Raw genomic sequence first — 22,742 nt, forward strand, 5'->3', positions numbered from 1 at the left:
ATAGTCTGTATCGTTGTATTGTACAGTATTGTTTTTCTAAAGGTACAGGGAGTTAGAGTTTTTTTTTTCCTTAAACAAAATGGGGGTGGCCGTGATTGAGGATCTCACTCGACACTTGCATGTCGTGCAAGATGTATGCGCACCTGGAGTAACCGGCCCAGTGTGAATACATCTGCGCAAGGTTAATGCGAATGGTTGCCCTGGAAGCCCAGGTAACTGATCTAGAGCAAACCTTTATGCGACTGAGGGAGATTCGCAATCTCGAGCAGAGCTTAGATAGAACGGTGGAGGAGTTGCAGGGGGGGCCACAGGTAGACGAGGACGAGGATATTTAGGTAGCTAGCTGGGTCACCTTTGAGAAAGTCACGTGGAGCGTGATGAAACCGGTTAGGACTCCTCAATTCTTTTTTACCTACTGGACTTCTACAATCTGCCTAGCAAGCATTTTGCATGACAAGCACTTTCATCTATACTAAGAGACCGACATTGGCCTTGCAGCCCCTGCAGTGGCATATTATTCTCTGCACGCCGCAGCTGACATCAAGGCCTGACGAGCAGCATTGGCAACTCAGTCTCCATAGTGGCTCCTTCATACCTCCAGCAGCGTCTCCATGTAGGACTCCGCCGGGGTGCAAGCTTTGCACTCTCCCTCCCAGTGACAGCTACGTGGTGGGCAACGCACGATAATCTAACCGAGGACGCTCGGTTAGAAACCAGCCTACGGGAGAGGTAATTTTGACTTTATCTGACATCGGAGCAATTGGATACTGACGGGTTAATTGGATACTGACAAAAAAGTAACCGTTTTGTATATGTGTGCTTGTGTGTTTGTGTACATGTGGTAGGGCAGGGATTCACCAACTCAGGGGGATGTGTGTCAAAGCTTGGAGAGAGAGATAAAGTGGAGAGAGATAAAGGCGGGTATTCAATTACCCGAGGGAATTTACCACGGCTAATTGACCCACCTGGGGATCTTCAAGTGTCCCTAATGCCAGCAGTTATCGGGGATGTTGTTTCGCCAGCCTGAGGCAAGCAAAGCAAAATCTGTGGAAACCAGCCCTGTCAGCCCCATTTTTTTCACAAAAACACATAGTAGATTCATGGGACTGCAGTTACCAGTTTAAAACTTATGAATTTCTCCACATTCTAACAATTCATTCATATCCAGTATACGATACTGTTTCTACTTGTTGGATACAAATGTTGCATATTGTTACTGCTCACACCACAAGTGCTTGTTTTATCTGATATCCAGTACAGGGTATTTTACTATTTTCCTTATAAGGTTTAAGTCCAGACTATATGTTTTTATTGTATGAAATTTCTTTTATTGTCATATTAAATTTTTCTTTATAATTTATCTCAGCATACGTCAGCTTTTGTTCATGTTTCCAATTTCATTGCGCAGCTGAGTTCTTTTTTCAATCTAGCTAGCTGGGTCACGGTTAGACGGAAGAAGAGGGGTAGACAGGGCATCTCCAATCTGCCAAACCCCAATAAATTCGCCCGATTGGACAAAGATTCTGGGGAGGACAGTGAGGAAATGACGGCACTGGAGGAGACTGTTCCCTCTAGCAACCAGAGGAGCTGTCCCTCCAGGACAAAGGGAACAAAAGAAAGCGAGGTACCTAGCCGGATTGTGGTGGTAGGGGATTCTATTATCGGGAGAACAGACAGGGCAATCTGCTACCGGGACCGTGATAACTGTACAGTCTGTTGTCTCCCGGGAGCTCGGGTACGGCACATTGCGGACCAGGTAGAAAGATTGTTGGGAGGGGCTGGGAACAACCCGGCGGTTTTGGTGCACATTGGCACCAACGACAAAGTTAGTGGTAGGTGGGATGTTCCTTAAGAAAGACCTAGGCCAAAAATTAAAGGCAAGGACATCCAAGGTAATATTCTCTGAAATATTACCTGTGCCACGCGCTAGTCCAGGGAGGCAGAGGGAGATTAGGGAGTTAAATGTGTGGCTCAGGGACTGGTGCAGTAAAGAGGGGGTTGTGTTCTTAGAACACTGAGCAGACTTCTCAGTCAGGCGCCATCTTTTTTGTCGCGATGAATTGCACCTGAATGAGGAGGGGCAGCGGTGCTGGGGGGGAAAGATGGTTAGAAGGTTGGGGGATATTTTAAACTAGGTGCCTGGGGGGAGGGATTAGAAATAATTAGTGGGACAACTAGAGAGCGAAGAAAAATTGGATGTATAAAGTATAATGATGGTGGAGAGGGGGGAAGGAAAAAAATAGTCAGCGATGGTAATTTAAGGGAAACTCAGATTCCTAAGAAAACGTTATCCACAACAAAACTCACAGATCAGGGAATTACCAAACTTAAGTGTATGATTATAAATGCAAGAAGCCTAACAAGTAAAATGGGGGAATTAGAAACAATTGCACTTAATGACCAATATGATATAATAGGAATTACAGAGACATGGTGGGACGATGCACACAACTGGGCGTCAAACATGGAGGGGTTCACCCTCTTCAGGAGAGATAGGACTAATAAAAAAGGAGGGGGTGTTTGTCTATATGTTAAACCTTTCTTAAAACCGTATTTAAAGGAAGTCATTTACGAGGGGACGGGAGATAACATGGAGTCATTGTGGGTTGAAATTTCGAGTGGGAGTATAGATACAATGAAACTTCTAATAGGGACATGCTACAAACCACCAGATATTAGTGTGTCTGACAAATTGCTACTCTGGCAGCAAATTAAAGAAGCTGCAGGTATTGGGGACGTCATTATTGTTGAGAACTTTAATTACCAAGACATAAACTGGAACATCAAAACAGCAAATACAACTAGGGGTAATAGGTTGTTAAATATGCTAAAAGACCACTACTTGTCCCAGGTAATTGGGGAACCAACTAGGCATAGGGCTATACTGGACCTAGTACTAACAAATAATGAGGAAATAATATCAAATACTAAAGTAGGGGAGACCCTAGAATATAGCGATCAAAATATGAACACATTCGATATCAGCTTCCAAAAAGAACAATATAAGGGTCTAACTAAAACTTTTAACTTTAAGAAAGCTAATTTCATATTGCTGAAACAAGCAATGAGGGACATCAATTAGGAAATTGTATTGCATGGTAAGAATACTGCTGAAATGTGGGATGTTTTTACAACTACGCTCAATAGGTACAATAAATATATTCCCATAGTCAACGAAAACAGGAGTAGGACATTCAAACCAATGTGGCTTAATAAGAGGGCCAAGGAACAAATGGATAAAAAAAGGCGTGCTTTCAAAGCATTTAAGTCTGACGGAACGGTGGAATCATTCCAGTTCTACAAGGAATGTAACAAAAAATGCAAAAAAGAAATCAGAACAGCAAAAATAGAAAACGAAAAACAAATCGCAAAGGAGAGTATAACAAACCCCAAAAAGTTCTTTAAGTACATAAACGGGAAAAAGGTTAAAAAGGGAGAATATTGGGCCTTTAAAGGGTGAGTTGGATGTCTTGATTAATGATGACAGGGATAAAGCGGATTTATTAAATAAATTCTTTTCATCAGTATTCACGAATGAGGACAGGTTGATGAGAGTAGAGCATAATATAAGCTACGAGAGCTACCTGATGCTAGGTACTTGGTTAAACGAGGATGTAGTCCGGGAGAGACTAAGTAAAATTAAGATAAATAAATCTCCTGGGCAAGATGGACTCCACCCCAGGGTTCTTATGGAACTTAATGTAGAGATATTGAGACCCCTATATTTGATTTTCAGAGAGTCAATTAGATCAGGAATGATATCAAAGGACTGGTGTATAGCAGAGGTAGTCCCAATATTTAAAAAAGGTATTAAAACTCACCCCGGTAACTATAGACCGGTAAGTTTGACATCTATAGTGGGGAAATTACTAGAAGGTATATTAAGGGACAGCATACTTGAGTACTTGGATACCTCCAAGGTTATTACTAGGAATCAGCATGGTTTTGTGAAGGACAGGTCCTGTCAAACTAACTTAATAAGCTTCTACGAGAAAGTGAGCAATAATATTGATCAGGCTCATGTAGTGGATGTGATCTTTTTGGACTTTGCTAAGGCCTGTGACAAAGTTCCACATAAGAGACTAATTCTCAAATTAAGGGAGCTTGGGGAAGGGGACACTATTTGTACTTGGTTGAATAATTGGCTGTTCAATAGGGAACAGCGAGTGGGGATTAATGGGATGTACTCTGAATGGGCTTCAGTGCTCAGTGGAATACCACAGGGTTCAGTAGTCAGACCATTGTTGTTTAACATATTCATTAATGACCTAGGAGAGGGACTGGAAAGCACAGTATCAATTTTCGCAGATGATACTAAGCTATGTAGAGTAATTGATTAAAACGAGGATGTTGAGTCTCTACAGAATGACTTATCTAGACTTAAGGTCTGGGCGGATAAATGGAGAATGAGGTTCAATACAGACAAATGTAAAGTTATGCACTTTGGGACTAAGAATAATCGGGCAGCCTATAAACTAAATGGGGAAAATGTTGGATAACAGTAGCTGAAAAAGATTTGGGAGTGCTCATCGACAATAAAATTGGTAGCAGTACGCAAAATGCAAAATGCAAAATGCAGCAACAAAAGCAAATAAGGTGTTAGCATGCATTAAACGGGGATTGGAGACAAGGGATGAGAGTGTAATCCTGCCACTGTATAAATCATTGGTGCGGCCACACCTGGAATATTGTGTACAGTTCTGGGCACCTCACTATAAAAAAGATATCTTGGAACTCGAAAAGGTTCAGAGGCGAGCCACCAAACTGGTTAAGGGGTTAGAAGCACTGGATTATGAGGAAAGACTTAAAAGGTTAGGTTTGTTTACACTGGAAAAGAGGCGACTGAGAGGAGACATTAATTATATTTTTAAATACATTAAGGAACAATACAAGGATTTATCAAATAATTTGTTTATCAAAAAAACACTGCATTAGACACGAGGACACCCCCTAAGGTTAGAAGAAAAAAAATTCTATACACAATGAAGAAAAGGGTTCTTCACAGTAAGAACACTAAAGATTTGGAATTCTTTGCCACATAAGGTAGTAATGGTGGACTCTATCAATAAGTTTAGAAATGGATTAGATAAATTCCTAGCGGAAAAAAATATCCAAGGATACAGCATTTAATTAAGATAAAAAAAGAAAAAAAAATTCTTATGCAGGTTGAACTCGATGTTCATCTGTCTTTTTTCAACCTCAACAACTAAGTAACTATGAAACATCATGCTAAAATTGCAATAATAGTATACCTTGTTTTTTTGTGCAAAAATGTATTGGGGACAATTGAATACCTCACAAATTATCAACCAATCAGCTTTGTAGGCTGTGCTTGAAAAACTAAAGGAGCTAACTGATTTGTATTTCTCTCCACTTTATCTCTCTCCAAGTTTTGATATCTATGCCCCACAGTCCTCAGGGCAACATAACAGTCCATATTCTGAAGATATCCAGGCCTGAGCATATATAGTATAATCAAACTAACTCTCCTTCAGAACAAAGGACCATTGCAATAGCAATGTAGATGACCCTATCTGGCAACATTTATGAATACATACAATATATTACAGTACAGCAGAGTTTGCTAAACTCCCCAGTTACAGTCCAGGTTTTAACGATAGCCATGCTTGAAGTCAAGATGGTTAAATCAAAGTGATGAGGTGTTAAGTTACCTGTGCTTAAGCATGAGTATCCTTAAAACCTGGACTGCTAGGGTGCCTTGAGGCCCAAGTTTGGGAACCCATTTTGGTAAGGGATACAAATTGTAAATTCCACTGGGGCAGGAATTGAATTACTTATAATCAATGTAAAAGCGCTGTAGAATATACGTATGTGTGCTAAGTAAATTGTTGGGAATAAGGGACCTTGTTCAGAGATGAACGCAGATCGCTGCATATGCAACCAGATCTGCGTCCATCTCCTCACATGCTGGGTGCCGCCCAGCACAGGGCAAGGCCACCCAGCATGTGTAGCGCCGCCTCACGATGCATCCGCAATTAAATATCGGATGCATCAAATTAAGGTTGACCCCTGGCCAGGCTGTGCTGTCAGGCATCCCGCTGCCATTTTTTAAATCGGAGCGGCTTCATGTGACTGTCACGCAGCTGCCCCAAAAATGCCCCCATTCGGCCTGACCCCCCCAACGTTGCGCGCTGCCCCGCGAACGGCCGCTGTCGATCATACTGCGGTCGCCACCTTCCGGTATGTGGTCCCAATGTGTAAAGATGCGCACTGCGGCCAGTGTGCGTGCACAGACCACCCGAATGCAGCTGCTGCATACAGACGCGTGGCTGCATTTGGGTCTGAATGACCCCCAATGTATGTGTGTTTTGCTGCTGCACTTATACAGGCGTACACCAGAAAGACTGAAACTATGAACAGCCCAGTAACTTAATCACTGGTGTTGGTTTATTAAAGGTATAACAGGTACAGCCGTGATCAGTTGATACACTCAGGGGTTAAAGTGTGGCCTCTGTGCATGCTTAGTAGTGATCGGGTTCGAGGAGAGACCATCCTGGGTCCTGTTGTCCAGCATGTATGCACAGTAAGGAAACAGTGCAGTAGTGCACTGCTTTCTAAAATAAATAACTGTTAATAAATAATACAGTACATTTGTACATTTTCAGTGTAAGCTTTCCTGATATCAGTTTAATTATAGAAAAGGGGTGTGGGATTGGGCTGCACACCCTAATTTTAAACTTAATTAGAGGTACTACTATGAAATACCATGCAAAAAAAAGAAAATGCAGATGCATACTCTTGTTACACCTGGGTAGAATATAGAACGTGGCGGTGTGTTGATGTAAGTTAGTAACTTATAATGGTCACGTTCTCATTTACCTGGTAAATGGATCTTTGTACCTGGTTCTGGTTCTTTCAACTTTTTCAGAGGTAAAGAAGATGAGTCCACGCAAAGGGGTCATTCATAAAGTTGCCTCCAGCGAGAACTAGTTTATTGAAGAGGACTGTAATTTTAGGGAGTTCTCAACTGGCTTCTAACATAAGTTGTTTCCTAATTCATTCACTTAATGATAATCTGGTATATATCAAATTACACACGGCAAAAGCAATAGAATATGCAGATATATCAAAACATCATATGCAGATACGGTGACTCTAGTAAACTTCAAATACAAATTTCTCAGCCAACACTGTAAACATTAAAGTATATACAGTACCAGTGGCGGAACAAGCAAGCGGTGGGCCCAGGTGCGACAAAATGCTTTGGGCCCCCCCCATCCCATCCAAGTCCACCCCATGGGCAGTGCGCGCCGTATGCGCGCGCAAAAATACATAGTGGCGTGGCTTCGTGGGGAAGGGGTGTGTCCACAAAATAATACCAATTCATAAAACGGTGCACAGTAGTCTCCATTCTTCAAATTACGCCGCACAGTAGCACCACTACACCAGGTAGAGACCCTTTTACACCTTACAGCGAACAGATTCCCCTTTTTACACATAACGGCAGACAGCGTGCACTTTTTACACATAACGGCAGACAGCGTGCCCTCGTTACACATAGCGGCAGACAGCGTGCACTTTTTACACATTACGGCAGACAGCGTCCCCATTTTACACATTACGGCAGACAGCATACACTTTTTACACATAATGGCAGACAGCGTGCCCTCGTTACACATAGCGGCAGACAGCATCCCCTTTTTACACATTACGGCAGACAGCATACACTTTTTACACATAATGGCAGACAGCGTGCCCTCGTTACACATAGCGGCAGACAGCGTGCACTTTTTACACATTACGGCAGACAGCGTCCCCATTTTACACATTACGGCAGACAGCATACACTTTTTACACATAACGGCAGACAGCATCCCCATTTTACACATTACGGCAGACAGCATACACTTTTTACACATAACGGCAGACAGCGTGCCCTTTTTACACATTACGGCAGGCAGATTCTACCTTTTTACACATAGCGGCAGGCAGATTCCCCATTTTTATACATAGCGGCAGGCAGATTCCCCATTTTTACACATTGCGGCAGGCTGATTCCCCCTTTTTACACATTGCGGCAGGCAGATTCCCCATTTTTACATTGCGGCAGGCAGATTCCCCCTTTTTACACATTGCGGCAGGCAGATTCCCCATTTTTATACATAGCGGCAGGCAGATTCCCCATTTTTATACATAGCGGCAGGCAGTCCCCCCTTTTTACACATTGCGGCAGGCTGATTCCCCCTTTTTACACATTGCGGCAGGCAGTCCCAACAAATAAAAAAAGAAAGAGACAGAAAGAAAGAAAGAAAGAAAGAAAGAAAGAAAGAAAGAAAGAAAGAAAGAAAGAAAGAAAGATTATACTTACCCTCTCTGTTGGCTCAGGCTCCTTGTGCAGCTTCCCGGGCAGTAGAGAAGAAGGAGGAGGGAGGTGGAGGAGGGAGCCGCAGCAGCGCTGTGTTATTGGTGGAGGCGCTGCTGCTGCTGCCCCTCTGCTTCACTATAGGCTGTTCTCAGAGACAGCCTATAGTGAAGCAGAGGAGCAGCAGCAGCAGCGCCTCCACCAGTAACAAAGCGCTGCTGCGGCTCCCTCCTTCACCTCCGTCCTCCACCTTACCCCGTACTGCTGCAGTGCGCGCCGCTCCTCTCCTCTCTCTCCGGGCGGCTGTGCGCTGCGGGCAGCGGTTGCCCGCAGCGCACAGCGGCATGTAATGAGTCAGTTTGACTCATTACATGCTTGGGCCCCTGAACAGAGGCGGGCCCCAGTGCAACGCACTGCTTGCACTGCCGGTAGTTCCGCCTCTGTACAGTACATTAAGTTTATATATGAAGGACAGTTATGCCAATGACCAATGCTTCACAACACAATATTTATGCAATCGTGAATTAACATTTCAGTTGAAATATTGTGTCATAAAACCCAATATCTCTTTTTATTGCATCCTAGAATAGTGTCTTTAATCTTTGCTGATCAGCATGTTGGAGCTCGTATGTAGTTAAGTGTAAACTGTTCACTTAAACTGACTTAAGAAATGCTTTTAATACAACATATAGATGTTCTTTTAATTTCTGTTCCAACAATCAGGTGGCAATCAGTGTCCCGCGGTGGGGAAGGGGGGCAGTTGGGAGTCTCCTGCACTCGCTGCTCTGCTTAGCAGAGCAGCGGTAAATAGACGCTGTGCGCATGCGCACAGCGTCTATTAACTAGAGGCAGAGGGAAAGGGGGCATGCCAGCGGCTCACAGAGCGCTGGGCATGCCTCCAAAGTGATGAAAACCGGGGCGTGGCTCACGGTCGTGGGCACTCCCATGAAGCAACGCCCCCTTTCCAGAGGCCATGCCCCCTTTTCCCGCCGGGCGCAGCTCCGCCGCTCCGATGTCCCTCCTTGACAGCCACAAAAGTTGAGAGGTATGGAAAGGCTCAAAGGTAAACTAATAGTAACAGTGTCTGTGAGTGATGTGGAGGTGCACAATATATCAAAAGTTCAGGACTCACTAGCAGGGACGTGCGGTGAGCTAAATAGCTCAGGAGGCACTGGCTAACCCCAGAGCCAGAATTCCATGCAATATATGAGCCGAAGGGTACATCTGGGCATTATACACAGGTGCAGCAGTATAAACTCCTAGAAATTTGGGGAGGTTTGATCAGACATGTGCTGAAAAGATTAGCACCTCAGCTGCCATAGACTTTTTACTCCAGAGTTTGGGCTATAAAAAATGATTAGAATAATGCAAAAAAGATATTTCAAACAAATTATTAGTATTTTTCATATACTTTATTCAGACAAAATTCTGGTTTAAACGTAAGTATGATGGGAAAGGCTCTGCCTCACCCCACCGCATGTCAATGCTCACAAGAGGCGTTACTAGGGTTGGTGTCACCCGTTATGGTAACTCATGGGCCAATATTTACTAAGAATTCGAGTTTGTCCGATTTGTGTTTTTTTTTCTAAGTCCCAATCTGGGAATTCACTAAACACCAATCTCTGCAGTGTTTGGACTATTCGTAATGGTTTGATTGGCAAAGTTCCAAAATACGAATGAATAGACCATCGGTCAAACGCGGCTGTTATTTCATACAATACGGGAATTCACTATTCATTCGTATTTGGGTGTTAGTCTCTGAGTGCTCAATTGCGGTCGTATTTTTTTGTGATTCGGTAAAAAAAGCGGCAAAAAAATAGACCTGCTTTTTTCAGCCGTGTTTACATATGTTGACACTTACAAATCATTCTAACCTGAATTAGGATGCCTATAAAAGGGACACAAACTTCTCTCATGCAAAATAATTTATTTCCTTATGTTTGCTGGCCAAAAATTGTAGATTTGTAAGGCAATACACATTTAACAACATATATCCATTATTACACACATTTGTGTTCAACTTTCAAATATTTCAAATGTTGTTTCTGCATCATGTTTTTAAATCTGATTACTTATTTTTAACACACACAAACATGGCACAACAATAATGTCAGTCATTTTTGGACTGAATTATCTAAATATTACTCCCAACATATTAGGACACTTTTAGCCAACTCAATTGTGTTTTTCTTGTCAATTCGTCTAGAGAAGAAATGTAAAACAGTTACAATTCACATTGTAAATTGTATTGGTCGTGGATGAATCTGCCTGGCTGCCAATTAGTCTGTCTGCTGGCTCAAAGAATGATTAGAATCTAGAAAGAGTAATGATTAGAAAAAAATCAAGTGGTCTGCTTTCTGCCTGCTTAAGACAATCTGCCTGGCTGCCAATTAGTCTGTCTGCAGGCTCAAAGAATGATTAGAATCTAGAAAGAGTAATGATTAGAAAAAAATCAAGTGGTCTGCTTTCTGCATGCTAACATCTATGTGCAGCTCAAACAAGTTTCCTGCTAACAAAAAATACAAAGATGGTAAAGAAGAAATGTGTGTTCAAAATTCCTTTTGTTGTTTGTACCAGTTATAATTAATGATGTTGTACAAATTGTCAAGGAGCTAAGTGTTATATATATTCTGTTAATCATACACTTGGTAAGTGTTTTTTTCTCTTCTCTTTAAAGAAATGGGTGTGTTTTTTTTTTTATGTTTATTTGGGTAGTTGCTTGTCCTGGCCTTTGCCTTTACCACTGTCGTGTTGGCGTGCTCTGGTGGAGCGCCTTGTGGGTGATGACACTGACGTTACATTTGGAGTAGTCGTACCAGAACTGCTGCTTGGTTGCTGTTGCTGCAGAAATTTGAGTGTTTCATTGAGGTTACTGAGGGTGGCATTGAGTTCACGTGTTGCAGCATTTTGATTGTCTACAATTCTGGACATGGATTCATTGATCATTTGATTGCTTTCTAAAATGTTTATATAGCTTTGCTGTTGTCTGTGCTGTTCTTCCATTATGCGCTGTAAGTTGCCCATGACATGTGTAATGTCTGCACGTATGATTTTCATGGTATTTGCAATTCTTGTGTTTGTTTCATTTTGTCTACTCAGATTTCTGCTGATTCGTCTGAGGTGAGATGGTAGGCTTGCAAACATTTGGGTCTGCCTACGCAGGCAATCTTCATTAGTGGCCTGCTGTCTAGCCCAAATGGTCCAGAACACTTGATCTGGTACTTGTGTTACTGGTGTTGTTGGGCTGTGTTGGGTTGGTGGTGTGCTTTGCTGTGGGGGAGTACTCACAGGTGCTGGGGGGCTGATCCTTCGCTTACTGGATGCATTTCTAACATGATTGTGTCATCCATGTCACTGTGTTGCTGTTGTTGCAGAGGGATGCTGGTACCAGGACTAGAAGCTGAAATTATAAACATTTATCCGTTGCTTATCCATATGTTTAATACATTGGTACAAAGCACTAAACATGGAACACATATAATGGACTGGTGCTTTCAGATATCCGGCCTAGCAACATCATCACTCATTACTTAAATACATACATATGCCTGTTTGTGGCAAATGTGTCTGGTTACTTCATTCTGGAAGCAAACACATGAGTTGTATGGTACATTAGACATACTCCTGCCTAAAAACACATTGTAATCCATAATGTGTTGCCTTATAGTGTCTCCAAACAAAACATAGTAATGTTTTTGTATGCAGTTGGCAATGTTAGGACAAGCACACATGTGTAAATGATTCTAACAACCTTACTATTTGCAAAGCTTACACATGAGTTTCTGTTGCAGCATCTTCCACACAATGTGCTACTGTATGGCTGAAGTGGACATACATATCTTTACTGGATGTTGTGTTGGCCATTTTGTTTGGTTTCCATTTCATGTTTTACTGACTAGGGTAAGTATAGCAGATTTTGATGGGTATTGACTTAATGAGTTTAAGTAAATGGTTTTTTAAAGATCTGACATTTTTAATTGTTATCACAGTTTGTTACTCACAATCAAGATCAGGGGAGTGTGGTTGTCGTCTTGGAGGTGTGTCCAAAATTTGGAGTGGGGGCACCGAACAAACAGTAGATAATCTTCGTGGCGGGGTAGCCTGCTGTGGTTGGCCCTGGATATCAGACCTTGCTTTCTTTGCTGGCAGATGTTTTTTGTGATGTGTTCCAGAAGTGCGCCTTCTGCTGCTTAAGACTTCTTTGGATGGACCTAGTATTGAAAGTGATATTTTGTTATGGCCATTCATTTACAAACCTAACCTATACTACAATGGACACTTTACCTGCTTCCGCAGCGTCATCATCATCAGATGTGATGGGAGTGACTGTAGGACGACCAGTACTGCTTTTTTCAACACTGTAAATAAAAAAAAACAAAAAAACAAAATTATGCATGCTATTGTTAATACATCCACCCATTATGCTTATAAACATTACATCTTTAAAAAATGGATGTTTTATTATGAATCTAAAAATAAGGATATTAAACACAAAAAGCACATCAACAAACCCAAAACATTGTCCAATAGCCATATGCACTATGGAAAGTGCAACACAGGGAATCATATACAGGACACAGACATAGTACACAATTCCAAAAACATACACTAACAAGCCAAAACACACACAGCTTCATTTTCAAATAAAATGAAAAAAATAAAATAAAAATACAGATGCGATATAGAAATAGGTCTGTGATGTGGCACTCTAAACACACATTAACACAATATGAGGCCAACAAAAATGAAAAAAAATGAAAAAAAAAAACAAAACAGTAAGGTAACTAAGTCTGCAGTTGTTGTGTCAGTGTACAAATACAGACTCAAAATTAACCAGCAAATAGTGGCCTTGACTTAAACAATATTACATTGAGTACTAATGAAATTACACATGTAACTGCCTTCAATGACACTTTGCACTACTCCAGCCTCTAACATATCAACCACTGATTTGGAAACATTGCACATGGATAACGGAATAAAAAAACATAGTCCAACTTTCAAAATGTACAATGTGCAAAAGTAAAACATTATTGCTGGACAATTCAATGACACACCAAGTCCAAACTACACATGGAAAATGTACTGTCCAAAAACCACATGACATACAAGCAAGTAAAACGTTACATTGACTTTTGTATGAAACATGACCCAAAACAATGTATTTGATGACGCACACTTGAAGATGGGAGTAATATGCAACGTCACATGACACACATTTAAAACATACAGTAAGCCAGAAGTAATGTCATAGAATGTTAAGGCAAATACACATGCTCACCATCCTTCCTGGGGCGATCGGAATCCCGGACATGGGTTGCAGACACTACTTCTGGAGGGATTATAGTCCGCATGGGCTCCTCATAGTCCAGATATGTGGCAATAAAGGGCGGACCACCACCGGTTTTGCGAGCCGACTTCGCCTCCTTGGCCATTTTGGACTTGACACGTCGCTTTATGTCATAGTACCGTTTGCGGCATGTGTACTCCGTCCGCTTCACCACCCCCTCACTATTTACAGCAGCAACTACTTTCGCCCACAACACTGTCTTCTTCCGTGTTGGCACCTTGGCGGACTCAGGCCCAAATAGCTGCCGCTGATACTTCATCAGCTCCCGCACCAATGCCACATTGTCCAGCCTTGTGGGATTTGGACTTTATACAAGGCGCCATGGCAGAGACTCTGCGCCATTTCACTCAACACACACTAACCAATGCTGTGCTATACTGTGCTGTTTAGACTGTACTGTGTCCATACAGAGACTCCAGACTAATTGTGGCTTTGCAGTATAGTGTCTGTATATAGGGGCACACTGTCATCTATAAGCCCTGTGATCCATGCAGTTTGAACCGAGCTGCAAGTTTTAAAAATAGAAAAAAGTATATATGTATATAATATTATATTATAATATAATATAAATGGAGATAAGCAGTACTCCAAACACCAGGGATTCAAGCCCACCAAAGCCAAGGCTCAGGTATTCCTGCCAGACTCAGATCCCACTTTGAGACCGAATGTCATTCTCCCAGCGTCAGATTCTTGCGGGAGTTGGATTCTGTATATGTCACCGCAGCTGGGACATGGCACCATTTCACAGAAACGTACGCTAATGTACGCTGCGCTGACTCTGCTCTATTGGCTGTATGCTGTGTACAGACTTACAAGTGGCTCTGCTACAGGGGGCACATTGCTGTATGCTGCGCTATACTATGCTGTATTGTTCTGTGTCCAGTCCCATTAGTGGCTGTGCAGTATAGTGACTGTGTATATAGGGGGCACACGGCACACTGCTGTGTGTTGCACTATACCAGTGGCGGATTGGAAACTGAAGGTGGCCCTGGAAGAATTTGTAGAAGTGGACTCACTTGGACAACACTGAGGTATACCATGTAACCATGGTGGCAGCAACACTCCTCACATGTTAGCTAGAGTCTTTGTGGCACCACAGTAAGTAGAGGTAGGGACGTTAAACATTTAAAAACCTCCCTGTTACGTCATTTGCAGCACGCTCATAACAAGTTTTTTATAACATCAAAAGCTTGTGCTAAAAAAAACAATAAGCAGTCCAGCTTCAGCTAGCTCCCTTATCTCAACTAGATCCAAGCACCTGCAAACTCCACCACCAACACCTTCACTTTCAATATCCTCAGTAATAATCAGAGGTAGTCCTGCATCCAGTTTGTTAAGGCTATGTGTCTCCTCCCCATTCCAGGATTCCTCAGAAGAATCCTTGAGCACTAGGCCTGCTGCTGCTGCTGGGGGTTGTTCTTCATCCCAGAAGGGGACCAAGAAGACTACTAGTAACATTGTAAAAAAATCAATTGACTGTGAAACAATCCTTTGCAAGGGGAAACATATGACAGCTCTCACCCAGTCGCACAGTGGATCACTGACGCCATCACGACTATGGTAGTATTCAATCTGCGTCCAATATCCACCATTAATACAGTGGGTTTTACACAGTTAATTGAGGTCCTGTGTCCCCGGTACCAAATTCCATCTCAGTTCCATTTTAGCCGAAAAGCCATTCCTCGGCTGTAGCAGGACGTTAAAAAAATAAAAACATAATTATTGGCCTACAAAATGCCATTGTACCCACTGTCCACTTAGCCACAGATATGTGGACAGCGGTAGTAGGCAAACTATTATCTGACAGTGACAGCCCACTTGGTGGATGAATTGCCTCTAGCAGCAGCAGAAGCACCATCTAACAAACAATGCCAGCTCATTCAGAGGCAGGCTACTGTTTGTATCACTGGATTAAATAAGAGGCATCCCACTGCAACCTCTTAGAAAAAATAAGGGATTCCATAGAAACATGGCTTACCTCACTTGGATTCTCCTCAGGATTTGTGATAGTAACATAGTAACATAGTATCTGAGGTTGAAAAAAGACAATTGTCCATCGAGTTCAACCTATTTGTGGTCTCCTATGCATGATGATTTGACTAAAATTTCTGACTGATGCTGCTGTCAGCCGTTGCATTTTATCCCTATTTATAGTAACTATAATGCATGACTATGCACCATACTCCTGGATATCCTTATCCATTAGGAATTTATCTAACCCATTCTTAAAGGTGTTGACAGTTTCCGCCATTACAACTCCCTCGGGCAGGGAATTCCAAACATGTATTGTCCTTACCGTGAAAAAGCCTTTACGACGTATTGTGCGGAATCTCCTCTCCTCTAACCTGAGCGAGTGTCCACGAGTCCTCTGTGTTGATCTAACCAAAAACAGGTCCCGCGCAAGCTCTGTGTATTGTCCCCTTATATATTTGTAGATGTTGATCATATCCCCTCTTAGTCTCCGCTTTTCCAATGTAAACATGCCTAGTCTTTCAAGCCTTTCCTTGTATTCCATCGTCTCCATGCCCTTAATTAGTTTGGTCGCCCTCCTCAGTACCTTTTCTAGCTCCAGGATATCCTTTTTGTAGTACGGTGCCCAGAATTGTACACAGTATTCAAGGTGTGGCCTCACTAGTGATTTATATAACGGGAGTATAATACTCTCGTCCCTAGCATCAATACCCCGTTTTATGCATGCTAATATCTTATTAGCCTTCTTTGCTGCAGTCCTACTTTGGGTACTACTGCTTAGCTTGCTATCTATGAGGACACCTAAGTCCTTTTCCAGTACAGAATCTCCTAATTTTACCCCATTTAGTAGGTAGGTGTAATTTTTGTTCTTGTTACCGCAGTGCATTACCTTACACTTGTCTGTGTTGAAGCGCATTCTCCACTTGGCTGCCCATGCTTCTAATTTAACTAAGTCGTTCTGAAGAGACTCGGCATCCTCCTCTGTATTTATAGCCTTACACAATTTGGTATCATCTGCAAAAATTTACACCATGCTCTCTAGACCTTCTGTTAGGTCGTTAATGAAAATATTGAACAATAGCGGTCCTAATACTGAGCCTTGCGGCACACCACTTAGCACTTCAGTCCAAGTTGAAAAAGATCCATTAACCACAACACGCTGCTCCCTAGCTGATCTCTGATAATGTCACAAATATTGTGAAAGCATTACAGTTGGGTGAATTCCAACACATACACTGTTTTGCTCACATGATCAACTTAGTGGTACAGGGCTTTTTAAAAATTACAGATGTCTGTGGCCCAAAAAAGTTTGGGACATTTTCGGCGTTCAGCAACAGCAGGCAGGAGAACAGTTCAATTTGCCCAGCCATCAACTGAAGCAAGAGGTGGCAACAAGGTGGAACTACACCCTTTATATGCATCAGTGGATGGCAGAACAGCAAAAAGCCATCAATAGCTATACAACAAGCCATAACATTGGGAGAGGAGGGGGGAAAGTATGCCTTTTTGCAGATGACACAAAGGTATGCAACAGGGTAGACACACCAGGTGGGGTAAAACAAATGATTGAGGATCTAGGTAGACTAGAGGAATGGTCAAGAGTCTGGCAATTACAGTTTAATGCCAAAAAATGCAAAATCATGCACTTGGGTCTCAAAAATCCTAAAGCTAAATACAGTATTAATGGCACTATACTGGAAACTACTGAGGAGGAAAGGGATCTAGGAGTCACTATTTCAGATGACTTAAAGGCAGGTAAGCAATGTAACAAGGCAATGAGGAAGGCTAGTCAGATGCTTGGCTGCATTGGGAGAGGAATCAGCAGCAGAAAGAAAGAAGTAATAATGCCACTGTATAGGTCATTGGTACGGCCTCATCTAGAATACTGTATTCAGTTCTGGAGGCCATATCTTCAAAAGGATATTAATACATTAGAAACTGTACAAAGGAGGGCAACTAAAATGGTGCATGGCCTACATCACAAAACATACCCAGAAAGACTAAGAAATCTCAATATGTATAGTTTGGAGCAGAGAAGAGAAAGGGGGGACATGATAGAAACTTTCAAATATATGAAGGGTTTTAACAAAGTCCAGGAGGGAAACATTCTCCAAATGAAGAGAAGCAATAGGACACGAGGACATGCACTGAGACTGGAGGGGGGGAGGTTCAGGGGAAATTTGCGGAAAAATTATTTCACAGAAAGGGTAGTGGACAAGTGGAATAGCCTCCCATCAGAGGTGGTAGAGGCTAAGACAGTAGAGCAATTTAAACATGCATGGGATAGACATAAGGATATCCTTACAAAGAAATAAGGATCAAATAAGGTTAGTGATAAAAAAAAATAATATATAAAAAAAAAAAAGGGGCAGACTAGATGGGCCAAGTGGTTCTTATCTGCCGACAAATTCTATGTTTCTATGTTTCTACCTTAGCTCAGCACATTGGAGATTACTTTCAGTCTTGTGCAAAGTGCTCAAACCCTTTGAAGTAGCTACCTGTGAAGTGAGTGCTGACATTGCTAGCTTAAGTAAGGTGATTTCCCTAATTATGCTTTTGGAAAATCAGCTGGAGAAATTGTAGGAGATTAAACAAAGCAAATCTGCAAAGTATGCCAAACTTGTAGATTAAGTCCTTTATTTGCTTCACCAGGATCCACGAGTTGCCAATATCTTGAAATCTGCTAACTAAATTTTAGCAACTGTGCTTAAGCCAAGGGCCAAGGTTTAGGTCATATGCTGTGTCTTTCTTTCCAACTGATTGAGATCTTAAGAGGTGCAAAGAGCTGCTGGTGAGCAAGTTGGTAGCTCAAGTGACACACGGCACTACAACATCTTTTCATTCCATTTCTTCAGCAGCAGTCTGAAAAAATTCAGCTTTCCCAAAAGACCCAGTGGTGATGCAGATAAGTCAACCCAACATTTTGACATCTTGTCTGGTCTAAAAGAATTGCCCATCATTAGTGACACCATTAACCATAACTCCATCGGATACAAATCACCATCCAAAGAATGGTGGATTATTTTCATGACACTGTACAAATAGACATATTACAGAGTCCCTTCAAGTACTCTAAGGAAAAAAAGGAATTTGGAGGCCCTTGTACAAACTGGCTTTGCATTCTATAAGCAGCCCACCCTCCAGTGTGTACTCGGAGAGAGTTTTCAGCACAGCCGGGAAGCTTGTGAGCGAGCGGTAGGATGCTATTTCCTCAAAATGTGGTAAAGGTGATGTTTATAAAAATTAACTGTAAATTCCATGAGGCATGCCTTTCCCAGCAATTACGTCAAAGTACAGATCTTCTATAATGGTGGATTCCAGCGGGGATGAATTAATATTGTGTGAGGATGATGTACACACTGATGAGAGTGAGGATGGCAATGACGATGATATCTAGCCACTGTAGAGCACTTGCCATAAGTCAATTTATAGCTTGTTTTGTGGGGGCCCGAACAAACCAAGCACTTCAACAACAGAAATGGCAGTCCCTGTCACTGAAGTGCTTGGTTTGTTAAAGTGTGCATGTCCATTTTAATATCCAACATAAGGGAGGGTGGGAGGACCCAAGGTCAATTTCATCTTGCACCACCCTTCATTTCTGCTGCATGGCAAAGTTTCATAGATATGCTATAAATATCTATGTGTCTGTGCTGCTGCTCTGTTGCTTAGTAACCAGCCAGCTCACTGCAGCCTTTGGCCAATAATGGGGAAAACAATATTGTGAGCTGTGAGGTGGTCAAAATGGACTAGAAATTACTGGAAATTAATGTAATTGAGGTCAATAATAGCCTAGGAACAAATAAATAAAACAAGTTATGTGATTTCAGCTTTTTTTGGATGTGATTTTTAGCTTTTTTTTTAAAAAAAATTCAAAACCAGTCACGGCAGTTTGGCAAATCCATGTATCTAAAGCTAGACAGTAAATCAAAGCCAAATCCAAATTCAGCAAAAATGGTCCGGCGCACATCTCTATCTATAAGCCCTGTGACTCCACCTACTTTTAACTGAGCTGCAAGTTCAAAAAAGAAAAATGTTTTTATAGATTTATTGTTTTCACTATTCAGTGCACTGTACCCCAGCATACTGTGGCAATGTTTCATAGATGTGCTATAAACTACTTGTACCGCTGCTCTTTAGCTTAGTAACCAGCCAGCTCACTGCAGCCTTTAGCCTATAGCGATGAAAACAATATTGTTAGCTGCGAGGTGGTCAAAATTGACTGGAAATTACTGGAAATTTATTTTATTGAGCTTCATAATACTTTAGGAACAATAATAGGCCCAAATTATGTGATTTTAGTGTTTTATGACAATTTTTGGAAAATAATCCAAATACAAATACAAAACCAGTCACAGCGTTTTGGCAAATCCAAAGCCGGACAATGAATTAGAGCAAAACACAGCAAAAATGGTCTAGCGCACATCTCTGTTTGGAAGGTATGCCATGGGTATACTGGTCATTTGTAGTTCTACAAGCACCTGCGAGCTCAATCAGTTTGTTGCTGTCAGGGCTTCTTGGGACTAGTAATGCAATTTCTCATTATTTGACACTATTCCCCAAACACCCACTGTTGAGATCACACACAAAGCTTTTTTTTTTTAACCTGTGTTATCCCACATTTATTGCCCCTTGCTGATCTGTCTGGGGATGTGTCACTTCATGACAGGGAAACCACACACTGCAGGTATTCCCTATTGTAGTGTGGCCAGCCTAGTATTTCGTAAACTAGTGCATTACTTCCAAACCAGGCTATTGGATTGGTTTGACTGAGGTGGGGTCATGCCATTTAAAAATAAAATAAAGTGCATTCTTTTTTTATACATTGAAACTCCATTCATTATGGTAATCATGTTGATGATGATGATGAATGGTGTATCAAGTATGGCCAGACATCATGATACCTTTATATGTGTAAAGTGTTTCTTGATGTGCTTTAAATGTCATGCTGACACAGTTACAGTGCAACTAAAAAGTAAACACTGGAATGTCCCATTATTACAGTACACATTTTTGGATGCAAATGCGTCCCACTCTAAAATATCACTTGAGTAATTAAACCATCTTGTACTTATGGTAGTTAATTTTTTTGTTTGTTTTTGCTTTTGCAATACACATAAATGTTATTGTATGCAAACAAACACCGTATTTTATTCCCTTAACTTTAAAATTGGACACTATAAAACTCTAATGAAATGCATACTTATAGCTCCTTTTTCTTTAAAAATAACATGTTTTGCTTAACTTACAGTATCTGTGACAAAGTTGCACATCATTGAGCAACACGGCTGAGATAGCTGTCAGGTCCAATTGTCCCCATGGTCCTAAAATGGAGATTTTTTTTTATTCTACTTACAAATCCCATGCATGTCACATTTTGCTATTTTTATATATTATGATCAGTTTTATGGGAACAGATAGGGTAAAGAGACAAGCAACGTCACATGCACTACTGAGATTTCTCACAGAGCTACCAGCTTTGTCAGTGATTAATGCCTAGAGCAATTTTTATGCTTTAATGGTTTCTGGTGTCTTTTTGTCTATTATCCCATTTAGCCTTATGCAAATTAGACCCCTAAGCGATTATATTCTAGTTATTCAGTTAGGAGCAGAAGATAGCCTAAATCCTGATTGTGTTAGAATTGTATCATACATGTACAACTAGAATGCTTCGCTTAGTGGGCCTCATACTATGATGGAATGTTTCAAGTTTATCTGTATTTGGTCCTTATATTTATTTGAGTGGTTTTATTTTACCTTTGAGATTTGTATAGAGACATTGTTATTTTGAGGGATACTTTAAATCAAATATATTCGCAAGATAATTTTTTTTATTTTTATTAATTTAATATGCCAAAATATATTTTTAAGTTTCTAGTCATTGTTTTATTTAATGATCCCATACTTTAGTTTCTCTGTTCATATACATTGTCACATCCTGCATAAACCATCATCTAGGTTTTTAGAAAAATCTACATTCTAAACCAGAGAGGCAGAGGGGCTGGGGGCATGCCAGCAGCTCATAGAGCGCTGGCCATACCCCTTAAATGATGAATTCGGGAGGCGTGGCTTATGGATGCATCATCCCCGCTAAGCCACACACCCTTTTCCTGAGGCCACATCACATTTTCGGATGAGTGCGCGGCATTGCCGAGCCATAGTCCCTCTAACTCCTACCTCAATTGTGGGAGGTATGTACACATACTGCACATACAGTACATACCATTTTGTTCAATCTAGGATGTTTTGGGTATGGCGCTAACCACTGATTAAAGCAAACTTTAATTTTGAAGGGCAAAATTTTGGACGCATCATTAAAGCTAATGTATAGTTATATATATATAAGTGATGTATTGTTATATAATGCCCCCAATTCACATTGGTGTGTGGCAAAAGTTCACACACCAAATAACACTGACCTCTATTCACATTACGCTTCCCCATAGTGCACACAATTCATGTTATGCCACACAGTATTGCCCACAATTCACATTAAGCTAGACAATGGTGTCCTTTATTCACAATATACCACACAGTAGTGCCTCTTATTATCGTTACACCACACAGTAATGTACACAATTCATGTTACACTATACAGTAGTGCCCTTTATTCATGTTATGCCAAGCAGGAGTGCCCACAATGTACATTATGCCACACAGTGGTGCCCCTTATTCATGATACGCCACACAGTGCTACCTCTTGTTCATGTTATGTCCCACAGTAGTACCCACAATTAACATTATGCAACAGTAGTACCCACAATTCACATTATGCAACAGTAGTGCCCCCAATTCACATTATAACATAGTAGTGCCCCTTATTCACCTATTTATTTTCTTCACTATAAGCAGGTTAATCACATAGGTGAGGACTGCCGTCTTCAAGCCTTTCCATAGCACACATCAGCCTAGGAGAAAGAGAAGCAGGTAGGAGGGGTGGGGGGGGGGGGGGGTAATTTAGAGGGTTGGTTGGCAGGAGCAGGCCAGATGGGTTTCTCTCCTCCCTGGTTTTCACACTAAGGATGGTAGATCCCTAGCAGCAACAGCAGGAAGACCACTGCCGAGAGGAGGAGCCAGGGATGAGATGAGGAGATTGGACCA

The 22,742-nt window shown here is 41.5% G+C and overlaps 1 long non-coding RNA gene across 1 annotated transcript; it reads right to left on the bottom strand.

Annotated features, from left to right (window-relative positions):
- Positions 1-10,230: 10,230 nt before the first annotated feature.
- Positions 10,231-20,966, bottom strand: LOC134928986 (uncharacterized). Its single transcript, XR_010178186.1, has 4 exons — positions 20,891-20,966; positions 12,608-12,681; positions 12,325-12,534; positions 10,231-11,723 (listed from the first exon to the last, which is right to left on the bottom strand). It is a non-coding gene; the product is annotated as an uncharacterized LOC134928986 (long non-coding RNA).
- Between the last annotated feature and the right edge of the window lie 1,776 nt (positions 20,967-22,742).

Source organism: Pseudophryne corroboree, chromosome 5 (assembly GCF_028390025.1).
Source record: "Pseudophryne corroboree isolate aPseCor3 chromosome 5, aPseCor3.hap2, whole genome shotgun sequence".
NCBI lineage: Eukaryota > Metazoa > Chordata > Amphibia > Anura > Myobatrachidae > Pseudophryne > Pseudophryne corroboree.